This window comes from Rattus norvegicus, chromosome 2 (assembly GCF_036323735.1).
Source record: "Rattus norvegicus strain BN/NHsdMcwi chromosome 2, GRCr8, whole genome shotgun sequence".
NCBI classification, from domain to species: Eukaryota; Metazoa; Chordata; class Mammalia; order Rodentia; family Muridae; genus Rattus; species Rattus norvegicus.
This window is the reverse complement of record NC_086020.1, coordinates 745012-765509: the sequence shown is the minus strand read 5'-3', so window position 1 is coordinate 765509 and position 20498 is coordinate 745012. Positions and strand designations below refer to the sequence as shown.

General features: G+C 39.1%; 1 pseudogene; it reads left to right on the top strand.

The window, feature by feature from the left end:
• Positions 1-20498, top strand: part of LOC134485541 (polyubiquitin-B-like) — a 583854-nt pseudogene that overhangs the window by 89172 nt on the left and 474184 nt on the right.

The following is a 20498-nucleotide window of genomic DNA, read 5'->3' as shown; positions in this document are numbered from 1 at the left end:
CAATGGACAGATCATGGAAACAGAAATTAAACAGTGATGTCGACAGACTAAGAGAAGTCATGAGCCAAATGGACTTAACGGATATTTATAGAACATTCTATCCTAAAGCAAAAGGATATACCTTCTTCTCAGCTCCTCGTGGTACTTTCTCCAAAATTGACCATATAATTGGTCAAAAAACGGGCCTCAACAGGTACAGAAAGATAGAAATAATCCCATGCGTGCTATCGGACCACCAAGGCCTAAAACTGGTCTTCAATAACAATAAGGGAAGAATGCCCACATATACGTGGAAATTGAACAATGCTCTACTCAATGATAACCTGGTCAAGGAAGAAATAAAGAAAGAAATTAAAAACTTCTTAGAATTTAATGAAAATGAAGATACAACATACTCAAACTTATGGGACACAATGAAAGCTGTGCTAAGAGGAAAACTAATAGCGCTGAGTGCCTGCAGAAAGAAACAGGAGAGAGCATATGTCAGCAGCTTGACAGCACACCTAAAAGCTCTAGAACAAAAAGAAGCAAATACACCCAGGAGGAGTAGAAGGCAGGAAATAATCAAACTCAGAGCTGAAATCAACCAAGTAGAAACAAAAAGGACCATAGAAAGAATCAACAGGACCAAAAGTTGGTTCTTTGAGAAAATCAACAAGATAGATAAACCCTTAGCCAGACTAACGAGAGGACACAGAGAGTGCGTCCAAATTAACAAAATCAGAAATGAAAAGGGAGACATAACTACAGATTCAGAGGAAATTCAAAAAATCATCAGATCTTACTATAAAAACCTATATTCAACAAAATTTGAAAATCTTCAGGAAATGGACTATTTCCTAGACAGATACCAGGTATCAAAGTTAAATCAGGAACAGATAAACCAGTTAAACAACCCCATAACTCCTAAGGAAATAGAAGCAGTCATTAAAGGTCTCCCAACCAAAAAGAGCCCAGGTCCAGATGGGTTTAGTGCAGAATTCTATCAAACCTTCATAGAAGACCTCATACCAATATTATCCAAACTATTCCACAAAATTGAAACAGATGGAGCCCTACCGAATTCCTTCTACGAATCTACAATTACTCTTATACCTAAACCACACAAAGACACAACAAAGAAAGAGAACTTCAGACCAATTTCCCTTATGAATATCGACGCAAAAATACTCAATAAAATTCTGGCAAACCGAATTCAAGAGCACATCAAAACAATCATCCACCATGATCAAGTAGGCTTCATCCCAGGCATGCAGGGATGGTTTAATATACGGAAAACCATCAACGTGATCCATTATATAAACAAACTGAAAGAACAGAACCACATGATCATTTCATTAGATGCTGAGAAAGCATTTGACAAAATTCAACACCCCTTCATGATAAAAGTCCTGGAAAGAATAGGAATTCAAGGCCCATACCTAAACATAGTAAAAGCCATATACAGCAAACCAGTTGCTAACATTAAACTAAATGGAGAGAAACTTGAAGCAATCCCACTAAAATCAGGGACTAGACAAGGCTGCCCACTCTCTCCCTACTTATTCAATATAGTTCTTGAAGTTCTAGCCAGAGCAATCAGACAACAAAAGGAGATCAAAGGGATACAGATCGGAAAAGAAGAGGTCAAAATATCACTATTTGCAGATGATATGATAGTATATTTAAGTGATCCCAAAAGTTCCACCAGAGAACTACTAAAGCTGATAAACAACTTCAGCAAAGTGGCTGGGTATAAAATTAACTCAAATAAATCAGTTGCCTTCCTCTATACAAAAGAGAAACAAGCCGAGAAAGAAATTAGGGAAACGACACCCTTCATAATAGACCCAAATTATATAAAGTACCTCGGTGTGACTTTAACCAAGCAAGTAAAAGATCTGTACAATAAGAACTTCAAGTCACTGAAGAAAGAAATTGAAGAAGACCTCAGAAGATGGAAAGATCTCCCATGCTCATGGATTGGCAGGATTAATATAGTAAAAATGGCCATTTTACCAAAAGCAATCTACAGATTCAATGCAATCCCCATCAAAATACCAATCCAATTCTTCAAAGAGTTAGACAGAACAATTTGCAAATTCATCTGGAATAACAAAAAACCCAGGATAGCTAAAGCTATCCTCAACAATAAAAGGACTTCAGGGGGAATCACTATCCCTGAACTCAAGCAGTATTACAGAGCAATAGTGATAAAAACTGCATGGTATTGGTACAGAGACAGACAGATAGACCAATGGAATAGAATTGAAGACCCAGAAATGAACCCACACACCTATGGGCACTTGATTTTTGACAAAGGAGCCAAAACCATCCAATGGAAAAAAGATAGCATTTTCAGCAAATGGTGCTGGTTCAACTGGAGGGCAACATGTAGAAGAATGCAGATCGATCCATGCTTATCACCCTGTACAAAGCTTAAGTCGAAGTGGATCAAGGACCTCCACATCAAACCAGACACACTCAAACTAATAGAAGAAAAACTAGGGAAGCATCTGGAACACATGGGCACTGGAAAAAATTTCCTGAACAAAACACCAATGGCTTATGCTCTAAGATCAAGAATTGACAAATGGGATCTCATAAAACTGCAAAGCTTCTGTAAGGCAAAGGACACTGTGGTTAGGACAAAACGGCAACCAACAGATTGGGAAAAGATCTTTACCAACCCTACAACAGATAGAGGCCTTATATCCAAAATATACAAAGAACTCAAGAAGTTAGACCGCAGGGAAACAAATAACCCTATTAAAAAATGGGGTTCAGAGCTAAACAAAGAATTCACAGCTGAGGAATGCCGAATGGCTGAGAAACACCTAAAGAAATGTTCAACATCTTTAGTCATAAGGGAAATGCAAATCAAAACAACCCTGAGATTTCACCTCACACCAGTGCGATTGGCTAAGATCAAAAACTCAGGTGACAGCAGATGCTGGCGAGGTTGTGGAGAAAGAGGAACACTCCTCCATTGTTGGTGGGATTGCAGACTGGTAAAACCATTCTGGAAATCAGTCTGGAGGTTCCTCAGAAAATTGGACATTGAACTGCCTGAGGATCCAGCTATACCTCTCTTGGGCATATACCCAAAAGATGCCTCAACATATAAAAGAGACACGTGCTCCACTATGTTCATCGCAGCCTTATTTATAATAGCCAGAAAATGGAAAGAACCCAGATGCCCTTCAACAGAGGAATGGATACAGAAAATGTGGTACATCTACACAATGGAATACTACTCAGCTATCAAAAACAACGAGTTTATGAAATTCGTAGGCAAATGGTTGGAACTGGAAAATATCATCCTGAGTGAACTAACCCAATCACAGAAAGACATACATGGTATGCACTCATTGATAAGTGGCTATTAGCCCAAATGCTTGAATTACCCTAGATCCCTAGAACAAACGAAACTCAAGACGGATGATCAAAATGTGAATGCTTCACTCCTTCTTTAAATGAGGAAAAAGAATACCCTTGGCAGGGAAGGGAGAGGCAAAGATTAAAACAGAGACTGAAGGAACACCCATTCAGAGCCTGTCCCACATTTGGCCCATACATATACAGCCACCCAATTGGACTAGATGGATGAAGCAAAGAAGTGCAGACCGACAGGAGCCGGATGTAGATCGCTCCTGAGAGACACAGCCAGAATACAGCAAATACAGAGGCGAATGCCAGCAGCAAACCACTGAACCGAGAATAGGTCCCCTATTGAAGGAATCAGAGAAAGAACTGGAAGAGCTTGAAGGGGCTCGAGACCCCAAAAGTACAACAATGCCAAGCAACCAGAGCTTCCAGGGACTAAGCCACTACCTAAAGACTATACATGGACTGACCCTGGACTCTGACCCCATAGGTAGCAATGAATATCCTAGTAAGAGCACCAGTGGAAGGGGAAGCCCTGGGTCCTGCTAAGACTGAACCCCCAGTGAACTAGTCTATGGGGGGAGGGCGGCAATGGTGGGAGGGTTGGGAGGGGAACACCCATAAGGAAGGGGAGGGGGGAGGGGGATGTTTGCCCGGAAACCGGGAAAGGGAATAACACTCGAAATGTATATAAGAAATACTCAAGTTAATAAAAAAAAAAAAAAAAAAAAAAAAAAAAAAAAAAAGAAAAAGAAAAAGAAAAATGTAGCTTTCAATCCCTTGTCATTTTATAACTGAAGGAAGCTAAACATGACAATGCCTATTATTATTATTATTATTATTATTATTATTATTATTTTTGTTTTCACTGGAGGATCACTAGGGACTATTATTTTATTTAAAATTCTTTACATGGTAGTATAGATGAAGGACTCAGACTAAAATATTTCCTTTGTAATATATATTTCATAAGTGGAAATTGTAGAACTGACTTGCGAGGCTTAATCTTTCTAAAAATATAAAAAAAAATCAACTATCCATTAAGAAATAGAACTCACTTAGCTTCTCCATACCTGCTTTCATAACCACAAGAAGCAATTTCATCTCTTGAAAAAAACAGAATCAATTCAATTTCTTTGCGTAGAATCGGGATTCTTACTCACTGATGAATCTGATATTAGGTCTGCATTAAAATAAGATTTAATCATTATGTTAAAATATATTTTCCTTAAATTTTATTAAGGAAATATGGTTTCTATTATTTTCAGGTGCAAATATTTAGGTTCCAAACTCCTGCACGAATGGCCATTATTTCTATACTTAGTACAAAAATTAGTATAATTGTTTTTTTATTCTTCAGCAGTGTTCAGAGAAAAACGCGTCACAGTAAACTCACGGTATCATGTTTTAATAAATGTAATCCATTCTGTTACCTTGTCAGGCAGTCCCTGGGGTAGGCAAGGGTGAAAGTGGTAAGGAGGATGAAGTCTACCCCCTTGCTTAGGAGAACTATGCAGCTCACTATAATAGGAAAAACAGAAAAGAAGTTTCTTGGAATGGTTATTTTTTCTTTCCTAAAAGAACTTTCTATAGAACTTACAGCTAATATGTTAAAGAAATTTCAAGTTTCTGCCAGCCATTTGATTAAACAAAAACTTACTAATCATTTTTAGAAAGTTTGGTTTCCTGTTTCCCATATCCAGAAACTAAGTCAGTGTAACTAGATGATCTCATCTATACAGTACATCCATCCATACATGCGTGCACACACACACACACACACACACACACACACACACACACAAATATATGCACATTATATAAACATTTTTATATACTATAATGACACTTTATCTTAAACATTAAAGTATTTCTTTTATGCACAGGTAAAAACAGTCTAACAGCATTATTTTCTACTTGTCATGAAACAAGTGCACCTTCAACTAAAAAACCTGAGCTCAATTTTTGTCAGTAGTAACTGCTTTACAGAACATAATTCCAGTATCAATAGAAAAACAGCTTACCAGCATTTGTAATATGCAAACCAAATTTGCAATCTCACCCAGATGTATAAATGTGCCCGGCACCTGAACCATAAAGAAGTCAATTAATAATGGATAAGTATATTAAAGAAATTGGTCATTGCTCTGGATAATACTATTAGGTTAAGCATGATGTGTGCTGTTATAGAACTTTTTCTGCTACAAACAACACTGTTAGTAAAGCAAGACCCAAATCTATCACTTTAGCTAATTCCAAACAAAGCTATTCTGTGTACACTGCAATAGCACATAGTTAAAAATACTACACAGTGCCTCTTTTTTCACACATATTGAAACACCTCAATGCTCTATGAAAAACAGCAAAGTTATTGCACCACCAGAAATACACAGTATAATATCTAACTTCATTTCAATAGAGCATGAGACTTAATCTCAGGGTCAAGGGCACCAATTATAAAAGGAATTAAACACTCTAACTAGTTCAAATAAAAGACACACAATCCAGGTACTTTATTTACAGGTCATAAGCCTAATTGGGCAGGTTTACAGCTATACTAACCTATTTCCATGCCACAATGTCCCTTGTTCCTTGCTGTTTTTCCAGGCCATATGCTCAGTGTCCATCTCCTCACATGGTGGCTTCCTCCTCCCTTGGTCTCCTCTCTTGTTCCCCTTTCTCCTCCCTCTTGAGACCCTCCACTCCATCCTCAAGTCCCACCTTTCTTCTTCTATTGCCTAATCACAGACTCTATCCATTTTTGATGAGTTAAACTAAGAAGCAAACTTTACAAAGCATCACTTGGGGTACCTGAGGACCTGCTCCTCACGGCTTCCAGATCTTGGGAGCCAGTATGTAGGGAGCATTTAAATACAAGCAGCACCACACCAACCCCACCAATAACTTTTCCTTATCTGACCAATAACCATCAACATCTTTACCTAATATACAGCCCATACAGATATTTTCAGATCCAAGCACCCATAGCTATGGCTTCTGGTAAAATGTAAGTACATGTCCCATTCTTATAAACTCAAGACAAGCTGAGCAGATTATCCAGTGTTTTCACCACAGTCCACTATTTAATCTGCAAGAATTTAAGGGTCTTCTATAACAAACCAACAGAAAATGCCACTAAGCAAAGACAACAGCCATGATATATTATATTCCAAAGTTACAACAATGAGTTAAGCTTTAAAAGGAAGTTACATAACCTTTATATTTTATAGACTTTTAAAAGAAGAGTCTCTCTTGGAAATTATGCAAAGTTCATCTTTGACCACTGAGTGTGGGCCATGCACCCCCACTGCCGTGGCCTGAGAGGCAACACCAGAGTGTTCCTCTTCACTGGGCTAGCTGACCTGTTCCACAGTGCAGCAGAGTGCATGGGTCTCTCCACAAGCAGAGTGAGCTACTCTATGTGAGATTCGTGGAAATGAAAGGATACACGGTCCTCACTGGAGGGCAAACTAGACAAGCACATGGAGAAAGAATGTGGAAGAATAGTTGGAGATATCAGAGACCAGGACAACCAAATTGTGAAAGAGTAATCACTGAGAGTCAGTCTGTGACTAATAGAATTTAAATTGTTGCTCCTGTAGAATGAAAAGTAAAGTTGCTAACAGCGCAGAAAACATCTGCATCCTGGGAATCCAGGAAGGGTTTGTAAAAGGCCCCAAACATGTTCAGAGATTAAATAGCTCTAAACAGAATCATCAAAGAGATGATTCAGGAAACAGCACACAAAGGAAGTCACAGATGGATCAAATGCTCTGGTTACATTGACCTAATTTCTTAATATAAGGAACAAGAAATCAGTTTCCAAAAAACACGAAAGATGCTTCATCTAACAATACAAGTCAATATTAGACTTAATTTTTATAGAGCTAATGTGTAGAAGTCAAAGATACTAACTTCTTAAATGACTCTTAGTACGTTTAATTTTTGTGCAATGTCTAATAATGACTCAGAGAATGTGATATTGGAAAAAAGTAGAAGAAAGGCATTGGAAAAGGAGTTTTAGGCACAGGTTTGGCTGTAAATTTAATGAAAGACAATCTAGTCATTTTATACCTAGCAAATACTTTTACAGGCTCCAAATGGGTCAAAGACCTTAAGATACAAAAATGAATGTCATAAAGTTAAAACAAGAATATAGTATCAAGGTATTATGACCACTTTTTTAAAGGAAAAGAATATTTCATTTTGTGCAACTTAAACATTTCCTCTAATATTTGACTTCTGGTGGCCCATCCAAAAGTAATGAAAAAGATATGAATTATAAAAGGATGTTAAATATTTTAAAAATCCAGTGGCTAATAAGATGCAGCTAATTAAGTAAGCAAAGAAAATATTCTGCTGCCAAACCATGCTTGGCCAGCCAGTGATGGAAAAACAAGACAAAAGAAGATTAGTTTCCTGCTATTTTCAAAGAACAAGCACCTACCCAGGTCAAAATCTAGATGCAGACTACTAAAACAAGCAGCTGACTTGGTGTCTACCCACCAGACTGAGCAACAAAGGAACTTAGAAACACCACGAAACATGCACAACAGTTTTTTCCCTCATTTTGACAGATGTTCACTCAGTAGTTTCTTAGTTTTCAGCATGGGGCACGTACTGTGTACTTCCTTCAGTTACACGTCCCTTGGTTAAATTTTTATGTATTTAATAATACGAAGTAGGAAATTCAGAAAGAAAAAGCAACATGGTACACAAGTATGCTGAAGAAACTGACCACAAGCAATGAAACAAAGACTCAACAAGCTCAGGAAGTTATCCCAAGATCTACTGACACAAATCACTAATCTCAAAATTTTCTGAAAACATTTAACAGCTAATAAGAACCCTAGAAAACTTGAAAAACTGATACACATATAAATTATAAATGTGTGTCTACAATCACCCTTCCCTGTGCACCGTGTAAGCAGATGATGACAACTAAGAAAGACTAATTCCTGAAAAGAAATCCAGATGGCCAGATTCTGTTTTGCCTCAACAGGGTCGTTTCTAAAATAACCATTGTTTTTTTTTTAAATCTGACAAAACAGGAAACAGAAGAAACTGGGATATAACCAAAATCTAGATCCTTTCTACTGTGCTATATGTCTTTCTTCTCATTTATGTGTTCCTAAAACAATGATTTTTTTTTTTAATATTTGTGGTTTTACAATTTATTCTACAAGGAAACCAATGGGAAAGACTTGCCAATTTCTTTGGAACTGTAATGCAGGGTAGTAAAACAAATGAAGATCTTGTGATAGTAAAGAGACTAATTTTCCAAGACAGTTATGGAAATATTTCTTCTACGAAACCAGCTAACTCAAATGAGGCATTTAGACTCTGGTTACAATAGTCGTGTGTCCTTCCTTGAGTCGGGGTTCCCTGCTCTGTAGCCTTCCCTTGAAAGTTCTGTTCTCTTGGTGTCATCTCCTGAAAGCCGAGGTTAGGTACCATGGTGTCTGCTTTTGAGTTCTAAAAAATACTGAAAAACATAAACTTCAGTGTCTGCACAGTGACATAAGCCACATAAGTAATAGCTCATCTTTTTAATATGAAAAAATCATGCTTTCACTCCCAACCTATTTTGGGATTGAGTTCCAGGTGAACATCATCCTCCAGTTCCAGAAACCAAAACTATACACTGGTCAATCCTCAGCTTTAGATTTTGATTGGATTCATGTTGTCACTTGTAGAAGTTTGGACCTGGTTCTTCCTCTTAGCCCCATGCTCCCAGAAATAAGACGGAGACTCAAAATATATTAACAAATACCTTGGCCATAGAGTTAGACTCTTCTCTGACAAATTCTAACCCACTTACTCAAATCTACATACCACCCTGTGGCTTATTACCTGTGCTCAGGAACCACGAGTCTGTCTGTTCATATTTTCCAGGGCAAATCTCTTCGACCTGGCTCTGTCCCAGAATTCTTTCTGCCTCCTGGATGTCCCACCTTATATTCTACCCTTTCCTATAGGCCATAATTTTTTTAACTGAAAGGTGATATATCCATACAAATAAACAAGATACTCTCTCTACAGTCACTAGCATTCTTAAAGCCTTCAAAGAGCTAATTATTCCAATTCTACTTTTACTTCTAATGCACCAACACCAACACCAACATTCAGAGACCATCCATGGGAGGACTATTGCTTTAAAGAACTTATGTGCACCTGCTTTTCCTTTCAGTTTATTCTGGTAATAATGCCACTCCAGCTGGGTGTTAGCATCAGGATGAAAAGGTGTTCTATGTAGACCAGGCTGGCCGGGAACTCATAGAGGTTCACCTGCTAGGATTAAAAGCTTGCTCCACCAAACATGGCTCTGATGAACTGACTCAATCTAACAGCAGGAGAGTCAGTTTTCTGTGGCCTTTGATTTCGTACAAAGAAGAACAGGCAACTCGGATACCAGGTTCAGATTGTAGGAGAAGAAAATGAGACAAAAAACTACAATCAGACTTTTGTAACTCTGGTATAAGTAGGTATAAATAGAATTAGAGAGCAGGGGGCTCAGAACAAAGAGACACATAACACACAAGCTCTCCTGCCTCACTACATAAGCCAGACAAAAGAACAAAGGACCAGAAGGTAAGTATCCCTAGCCTAAAATCAATTCCTTTACATTCAAAAAAATCCCTTTCAGAGCTGAGTCAAAACTACCTAGAACAAAAATAAAGCCTTGTTGGGAATCTAGAATTTTCTAGTATTTTCACATAAGAGAAAAACTGACTTTCAAACGAAACTGCAAATGTAGCTATCTTGTCCAGAAAGAACTAAAGAAAAATGCTAAATAAATGCTTCTAATACTAATAAGTAGTACACACATAAACCTGAAATTTCATTTGCAAAACAGACTGCCCAGTTGACTCAACTCAATGATATAGAATTATCCAAAACCCAGAAGTTAGTATGTTTACCTACATTAAGGGAGGAGTTATTTGAACAGAAGAGAAAGTCTAAAGACACAGTATAGCAGAAAATTTCCCTTAATGAGCAATAAAAAGATATAGAAAACATCCAGAAACTCTCATCTATGTGAGATAACAAAGTCCTCACTTTAAGATACACTTCTCTGTATATTTCAACGTACACTAAAGTAGTACTATTCTAATTTCCCTATACCTGTGATAATAAAGGGTAGCCAATTTGAACAAATGAATAAATTTAATTGAGAAAAAACAAAATACTTTCCGAAGAATATATTGTTATCATTTCAGATACACACACACACACAGACACAGACACACAGACACACAGACACTCCCCCCCTTCTCTCTCTCTCTCTCTCTCTCTCTCTCTCTCTCTCTCTCTCTCTCGCTCATGTATCAATTTTTTTAAACAAACAAAAATACAGATCTTTAAGATCTGTTATACTTCTTACACCCAGGAGACAAAGAAGAAAACAGCATCAACATGCCTTCCAGAGCTCTGATGTCTAGGTGCCCTCAATACTGACATATTGCCTAAGTAGAAAAAAAGAGCATTCAAACCCAAACTAATTCGTCTCATTAAAATCATATTTAGTTATTTTTAAAAAATCACATTTAAGAATAATGTTAACATAATGTAGAATATATTATGGACTGTACACCACCTTCATAGATGAATTTCCATTTCTTCAGTTTTCTGATAGAATGTTAAATCACTTCTAACAATAGCATAGCATTATTTCCTATTCTACATTCTAACCTTCTTCCTTTAAGATTATAATTTTATAAGATAATCTTATTATACATCTTAGTTATGTGTAGTTTCACCTATTTAGCTTTGATAAACTCCATTCTGCACTACTCTACAAATTTTATTTAATGAAACAATTACAATGGCTACTACTACTCAATGTTCTTGATAAGTAATAAAACACAAGGAGTTAGATTAATTCTCACAACACTATAGGGCAAAATTACTATCACCCACAACTTTTATATTAGTAATATAAGTTCAACAGCTGGTGAGTGCCCAAATTGGAATTTATTTCCAGTCAGTCTGATTTCCAAGCTCTTAAATTATCATACTTGTTGTTATTAAAATCTCGTTGTAATAAAATACCCACCACACCCATCCAAATAGAGCACACAAAACTAACACAGTTCCACTTGGTGAGATTTAATGGGAGAACAAGACAAGGGAAAGGGGCAAGAGAAAGAAGAGAAAAGAATGAAGAGAAGAGAGAGCATGAGGGCAGAAGAAGTCTGCCTTTCATTTGGAATATGACATAACTACTCCCACATGGAGTTGGGATTTGGACCAAAGGAATACTGGGAAAGTAGGGCTGTTGCCATGTCAACAGTTACCAAATGGTGTTGCTGCTCAAGGCAATTCCTGATACCAACAATACTGCTGTTATAATTCGACATATTTCAAAAAGTAGTTCACAAAAAAACAGTCTATATACACATTATTAGCTCTTATTTCATTATTAGCTCTTAATAGTTCTGCCGCATTACTATTATATTTATGGAAATGAAAGCAAATATTTTCTCATAAGGAAAATTACTGACTTAGAATAACCAGAGATTGTTAATAAGGATTATTATAACCCAACTATTAGGATAACACTACATTATAATAATAGTACTTCTAATAATCCCCCTGGTGTTCCAAAATATGATAGTACAGGTCCTAAAACTGCCACCCATTTCTACCTATCTCAAGCTGTGGCCGAATCTTTCCTGCATTGTGTCAGCCAATTCTGTGAAAAACTGACTCATAAAAGTCCAGTGAAAGAAGAACACAGACTGGAAACAATTAAAAAAAAGTCTATTCAGTCCCAAATCAAAGTACACCTGCCTGTTTAACATAAAGGACAGAGCAAGCACTGAAGATCCAGGTAAATATATTTAAAATGCAAATTATAGCAGCCCTCAACAAACACCGAGAAGTGAACAAAATGATCTAAGTATTAAAAGAAAAAACAAAACAAACAAACAAAAAAACCCAAAAACCCCAAACCACTCTTTCTCTTCAACAAGGTGGCCAAGTAGCAGATGCCAACGTGGAGATCTTCATGAAGACCCTAATGGTCAAGACCATTACTCTTGAGATTGAGCCCTGTGACACCATCAATAATGATCCAAGACAAGTAAGGCATCCCACCGACCAGCAGAGCTGATATTCGCTGGCAAACAGTTGGAGGATGGCCACACCCTGTCCAACTACAACATCCAGAAAGAGTCAACCTTGCACCTGGTGCTGCGTCTGCACAGTGGCATCATCGAGTCATCCCTTTATCACCTCGTCCAGAATTACAATTGTGACAAGATGATCTGCCACAAGTGCTACTCATGTCTGCACACAGCGTAGTCAACTGCTACAAGAAGTTCAGCCACTCCAACAACCTGAGCCCCAAAGAAGAAGGTCAAATAAGGCTGGAGCCATACCTGGCCTGTGACCCTGTGACCAAATAAAATCCATTGACTGGGGCAAAAAAAAAAGAGAGAGAGAGAGAGAGAGAGAGAGAGAGAGAGAGAGAGAGAGAGAGAGAGAGAGAGAGAATGACAAAGATAAATATCAAGCTGGGCACAGGACTTAAACCCTAGCATTCAGAGACAGAGGGTAGGCACATCTGTGTAAGTCTGAAGGCAGCCTGGTCTACAAAGTGAGTTCCAGGACAGCCAGGGCTATACAGAAAACCCTGACTCAAAAACAAAACAAAATTCTGACAATTAGCTTTCCTGTGTAAAACCATTATGACCCTTTAGCATATCCAACAAACATTCATGTGTTGGTGGCAAGAAAATACACTGTTAACTATGAATACTCTATGCTGGTACAGAACACTAGACAAACCCACATTTGGAAAACAGCTGTGTAAGAAGTATAGTAAGATACACATTTAAAAAACTAACATAATAATCCAATAGGATTTTGTACTAAAAACTGAGATCTTACGAGTAAACTGTAGTGGCTTGGCTTGATGCTGCTTGTATATTATTGTTCATATTGGTTCCTCAAGAGGGGTTGCCCCCACCCCATAAGCAGAGCATCATGTACTTAGGTGATGCTATGTGAACCTTCTCTCCACTTTAATAGGTCAATAAAAGGTTAGAGTCTATGATTGGGTACTGGATAGGAAAGGTGGGACTTGAGGCTCAGGAGGGGGTGGCAGGTAGAAGGAGAAAAAGAATGAAGGAAGAGGAGAGAAGGAAGCCACTATGCACCAGAATCATGTGGCTGGGAGAAACCAGACGTAATAAGGAGTCTTAGAATTGGGAAATAAGCTAGTATTGTATTAGATATGCCCAATCTAGGCATATAACTTATAATTAAAATATTTGGATTGTGTGTCTTTTACATGGGCTGTTAGTGTTGGAAATTTTAGTAACAAATTGACAAACCCATGTCTGGCTTAGAACCAAAGTAGCCCGATACAGAAATCCACCCCCCTCCACTGAATATTAAGAACTAGGGCTTCACTCTAAAGCTGCTTCAGGGTGTTAATTAAGCATGAGTCTAAAGGGTGTACTGAGAGGCTCCCGGCCCAAGCCCCAAGCAAACCTAGGCAACCAGAGGTACCACACCAGCCCTGATCTAGGACACAAGGTGGTGCCAATGCCACAACACAGTTGTGGTTCCCTGAGTGTGAGAAAAAAAAAGGACAGGAAGTCAAGGTTGCCTGAGATGAGGCCTTCACAACTGAAAATTTGCAACTGAAAACACAGCAGGTATCTTTCCAAAGCTTTCTCCCAGAAAACAATGGGCTGGTCTAGGCATCTCTCTCCCAAGTCAACCTTCCCATGCACACTTTGATTTCCAACATCCCTCCACTTCTAAACAGGGCACAGGACACAGGCAGCAAGACCAGCTCTCTCAACTGCTTACACTGCAGGCTGTGTAAGATCAATACACAGGCTGAAGGCTATACAGGACAGTCAAAAGACCTAAAGGGCTCAAAACACAAAAGCCAAGGGTCTTTGTACAGTCAGCCCCTCCCTACTAGTGAAAGAATCCGAAAGGACCTTAATGTCCTAAAACAAACACCAGAAGGAAACAAAGATAAAAGAAACTTCAGACCAAATATAAGAATTAAAATAGTACCACTGCAATCTGTTCCTCCTTCGCTTTTCCCCACATAAGGTGATATAGAAAATTGAAGAGTTTCTTAAGTAGTGAATATAAAAAGCAGTGATTTTGTTTTTAACATTCTTAGCTTCTCAGAGTATATATGACCAAAGTCTAAGAAATTAAATTTGCCAAGGTATGTTGAAGAAAATTTTTGCATTTTCTATAGGCTAACTCTAAAAGCTGTACCAGGATCCACTCTGGAGTAACACTTTACCAGCAAAACTTGTAATTATAAACAGTATGATCTGCTCTCGTTAATCAAATATCTTGATTGATTAGTAATTAACTTTAACTCAACGAATAAATAAAATAGATTCAGTCATCACAGAGACAACAACAGTACAATTAATACAGTAATGAAAATGTAGCTTTACCTTGTGTCTATATAACAAGGAACTATAGTAAGGACTAAAGAGGGCTAATATTGCACATACCTTAAGAGGCATGGACCTGGGCAGGAGAGATAGCTCAGTGGGTAAGAGGTCCTGAGTTCAATTCCCAAAAACCACATGGTGACTCACAACCATCTGTAATGGGATCTGATGCCCTACCCTGATGTGTCTGAAGACCGCTACAGTGTACTCATGTTAATTGATTAGTTAATTAATTAATTGATTAGCCATGGACCCAGAGAAACAAGGTGAATTCATCTAAACCAGTATGAAGACAACCAGGCAATCAAGCACAGTGATATATGAAGAGATCTCAAATGACAAATATGTATCAGTCAACTGCATGGGTTAAAAAAAATGACACTGACATACATATTGATAGCAATTTGCTGTCATTTGGGGGCAAACGTACACAACTATGACCATCAAGAAGACTCAAAATTAAGAAAAATTTGGGTAGTAATACTCAATAAAGAAAGACAAGTGCTAAAATGATCAGAAAGGAATAAATCTAGATTGGGTAAATGAAAACTCAGAAAGAAATTATTTGGTATAAAAAAAAATAAAATTAATTAATTAAATAAATAATTGGGGGCCAGAAACAGATGGAACAATCTCACTGGGCAAAAAAAAGTAGGTGAATAGGTGTCTTACAGTTTTATTGCTGTGAAGAGACACTGTTACTTAGTCAACTTTGATAAGGAAAACTGACATTGGGCTGGCTTACACTCTCAGAAATTTCGTCCGTTATGGCCATGGTGGGAAGCACAGCAGCATTCAGGGAGGCATCGTGCTGGATAAGGAGCTGAGAGTTCTACATCTTCATCTGAAGGCAGGAGCAGGAGACTGTGTCGACACTGGTCATAGCTTGAATATAAAGACCTCACAGCCCACTTTCCCAGTGACCCACTTCCTCCAACATGGCCACACATACTCCAACAAGGCCCCACCTCCTAATAGTGCCACTCCTTATAGGACAAGGATTCAAGCATATGAGTCTATGGTGGTCATTCCTATTCAAATCACCACAGCAGATGAGTCTTCAGACAGGGAGTTCATAGCTAAAACTATATAAAAATTAAAATTTCCAGATATCTTCACCAACCCACAAGACAAACTACTCATTCATTCCAGAGACTAGACCCAGCAAGAGTAGGTAGAGCTGGTAGAAGAGGCAACCAACACAAAGGGGTAACTCGGTGATAGCCTTTCTAGACTGCCAATTATGGCCCTTTCCTGACCTTCTTTGTCAAATCTAAAAATGTTCTCTGCTATGTATGTACCCTTTCTCAAGCAAAAAAAAAACAGATCTTTCTCTAGGAAAACACAAACATGCACCCCAAAGGACCTCAGAGTCAACCCTAATCCTGAGTTCCTGCATGAAGACCCTGAGAGATGAAGTGAAGCCTGGGATACTTGTACAGACTCCAAGGTGTTGGAAGCGCCAAAGCTGTGATTTCTGCCAGGGAGAGTTGCTTACATGGGATAGAACCAGCCTGGAAGAGATATATTTTACAGGCAGAAAGATGGAGGGATGGTGCCATCTAAGCCTCTGATATCAGATATTAAGCTAGAGCCCTGGTTCTCAACCTTCCTATAGCTGTGACCCTTTAATGCAATTCCTTGTGTTGTGGTGAACCCCAACCATACAATTATCTTTGTTGCTACTTCACAACTGTAATTTTGCTACAGTCATGAATCATAATGTAAATATATGTTTACAGATGGACTTAGGGAGCCCCTGTAAATGGGCCATGACCCACAGGTGGGAAGTCTGACCTAGGGGACTTGATGTTTACAATCTGCCTTATCAGTCTTGCTTGGTCCAGCGTTTTCTGAATATGCCCACATTTCTCCTTTTAGGAAATAGTAATATATATGTTTTCCATTGTATGTTGAAATTAATTCACTTTTCAAATTCACAGGATTTTATCGAGACTGTGGGAGACCATGGGGACTTCTGAAGTAGGATTAAATATACTTCATAGTATAACAATGGCCTTTGGAGCCTGGGAGGGAAATGTGGTTTGAATGAGTATATCTCCCATAGGCTCAAATGTCTGAAACCTGGTGGTGACTTTACAGGCTATACCTTGCTAGGGGCTAGCTCTGAGGCTAGTATATATTGACTAGCCTCAATTCCTGTTCACTCTCTCTGCTTCATATTTGGGGTTTAACATGTGCTCTCTCAGCGCCCTGCCATGATGGTCTCATGGAAGCCCAACCAAAATAAACTCTTCCAAAAACTGACTTGGTCATGGTATTTCATTATAGCCACAGAAAAGCAAATAAGTCAGACTATAAGTAATAGAAGATTAAAACAAAATTTTCTTAATCTTAAAAAGTTCATGATAAAATTGGGCACAAAACCAGTAAAAAGCACTCAACATCTCTAACCGTTAATATAGTAGCAATTCCTCAAAATATTGCAGTGTCCCATACTCCTGCTTAACAGAACAAACAGGTTCCTCCAGCTTCTGGAACAAGGCAGCCAGGTGCTCATCCTACAACCAAGAAAAGACATTCCAATAAACAGTAGGTACAACTCCCTGCCACAAAATAACTTCAAAGTCCCAGCACACTTACGAATAAAATTTCATGTTTTTTTACACTATTTTGATTAGCTTTTTTTTCTCCATCTTTATTAACTTGGGTATTTCTTATTTACATTTCAATTGTTATTCCCTTTCCTGGTTTCCAGGCCAACATCCCCCTAACACCTCTCCCTCACCTTTTATATGGGTGTTCCCCTCCCCATCCTCCCCCCATTACGACCCTCCCCCCAACAATCACATTCACTGAGGATTCAGCCTTGGCAGGACCAAGGGCTTCCCCTTTCACTGGTGCTCTTACTCGACTATTCATTGCTACCTATGCAGTTGGAGCACAGGGTCAGTCCATGTATACTCTTTGGCTACTGGCTTAGTCCCTGGAAGCTCTGGTTGGTTGGCACTGTTGTTCGTATGGGATCTCAAGCCCCTTCAAGCTTTTTAAGTTCTGTCTAAGATTTCTTCAATGGGGTTCCCATTCTCAGTTCAGTGATTTGCTGCTGGCATTCACCTATGTATTTGCTGTATTCTGGGTGTGTCTCTCAGGAGAGATCTACATCCAGTTCCTGTCGGCCTGCACTTCTTGGCTTCATCCATCTTATCTCGTTTGGTGGCTGTATATGTATGGGCCACATGTGGGGCAGGCTCTGAATGGGTGTTTCTTCAGTTTCTATTCTCAACTTTGCCTCCCTATTCCCTCCCAAGGGTTATCTTGTGCCCCTTTTAAGAAGGAGTGAAGCATTCGTATTTTGGTCATCCTTCTTGGGTTTCATGTGTTCTGTGCATCTAGGGTAATTCAAACATTTGGGTTAATATCCACTTATCAATGAGTACATACCATGTGTGTTTTCTGTGATTGGCTAACCTCACTCAGGATGATATTTTCGAGTTCTATCCAGTTGGCTATAAATTTCATAAACTCATTGTTTTTGATAGCTGAGTAGTATTCCATTGTGTAGATGTACCACATTTTTTTGTATCCATTCCTCTGTTGAAGGGCATCTGGGTTCTTTCCAGCTTCTGGCTATTATAAATGAGGCTGCTTTAAACAGAGTGGAGCAAGTATCTTTGTTATGTGTTAGCGTCTCTTTTGGGTATCTGCCCAAGAGAGGTATAGCTGGGTCCTAAGGTAGTTCAATGTCCAATTTTCTGAGGAACCTCCAGACTGATTTCCAGAATTGTTGTACCAGTCTGTAATCCCACCAACAATGGAGGAGTGTTCCTCTTTCTGCACATTCTCACCAGCTTCTGCTGTCACCTGAGTTTTTGATCTTAGCCAGTCACTGGTGTGAGGTGGAATCTCAGGGTTGTTTTGATTTGCATTTCCCTTATGACTAAAGATGTTGAACATTTCTTTAGGTGTGTCTCAGTCATTCAGCATTCCTCAGCTATGAATTCTTTGTTTAGCTCTGAGCCCTATTTTTTAATACGGTTATTTGTCTCCCTGCAGTCTAATTTCATCAGTTATTTGTATATTTTGGATATAAGCCCTCTATTGGTCTTAGAATTAGTAAAGATCTTTTCCCAATCTGTTGGTTGCCATTTTGTCCTTACAACTGTGTCCTTTGGCTTACAGAAGATTTGCAGATTTATGAGATCCCATTTGTCGATTTTTGATCTTAGAGCATAAGCTATTGGTGTTCTGTTCAGGAAATTTTCTCCAGTGCCCATATGTTCGAGGTTTTTCCCCACTTCTTCTTCTGTAAGTTTGAGTGTATCTGGTTTGATCTACTTGTACTTAAACTTTGTACAGGGTGATAGGAATGGATAGATGTGAGAGAGACCTCACCGCCTGATCAGGTGGGCACTCCTGAGGCTGCAGAGCGGAGGAGACCACCAACACTGCCCACCCCTGCCCATATCCCTGGCCCAAGAGGCAACTGTATAAGGCCTCTGGGTTCCCGTAGGGGAGGGCCCGGGAGCGGCAGGACCCCTGCGCCTGAGACACTGCCGGAACCTGAAGGAAACAGACCGGATAAACAGTTCTCTGCACCCAAATCCCGTGGGAGGGAGAGCTGAACCTTCAGAGAGGCGGACACGCCTGGGAAACCAGAAGAGACTGCACTCTGTGCACATCCAGGCGCCAGAGGAAAACACCAAACGTCATCTGAAACCCTGGTGCACGGAGGCTCCCGGAAGGAGCGGCACAGATTTTCCCGGTTGCTGCCACAGCGGAGAGGACTTAGGCAGTACCCCACGAGCAAACATGAGCCTTGGAACCACAGGTAGGACCAATTTTTCCCCTGCAAGAAACCTGCCTGGTGAACTCAAGACACAGGCCCACAGGAACAGCTGAAGACCTGTAGAGAGGAAAAACTACACGCCCGAAAGCAGAACACTCTGTCCCCATAACTGGCTGAAAGAAAACAGGAAAACAGGTCTACAGCACTCCTGACACACAGGTTATAGGACAGTCTAGCCACTGTCAGAAATAGCAGAACAAAGTAACACTAGAGATAATCTGATGGCGAGAGGCAAGCACAGGAACCCAAGCAACAGAAACCAAGACTACATGGCATCATCGGAGCCCAATTCTCCCACCAAAGCAAACACGGAATATCCAAACACACCAGAAAAGCAAGACCTAGTTTCAAAATCATATTTGATCATGATGCTGGAGGACTTCAAGAAAGACATAAAGAACTCCCTTAGAGAACAAGTAGAAGCCTACAGAGAGGAATCGCAAAAATCCCTGAAAGAATTCCAGGAAAACACAATCAAACAGTTGAAGGAATTAAAAATGGAAATAGAAGCAATCAAGAAAGAACACATGGAAACAACCCTGGACATAGAAAATCAAAAGAAAAGACAAGGAGCTGTAGATACAAGCTTCACCAACAGAATTCAAGAGATGGAAGAGAGAATCTCGGGAGCAGAAGATTCCATAGAAATCATTGACTCAACTGTCAAAGATAATGTAAAGCGGAAAAAGCTACTGGTCCAAACATACAGGAAATCCAGGACTCAATGAGAAGATCAAACCTAAGGATAATAGGTATAGAAGAGAGTGAAGACTCCCAGCTCAAAGGACCAGTAAATATCTTCAACAAAATCATAGAAGAAAACTTCCCTAACCTAAAAAAAGAGATACCCATAGGCATACAAGAAGCCTACAGAACTCCAA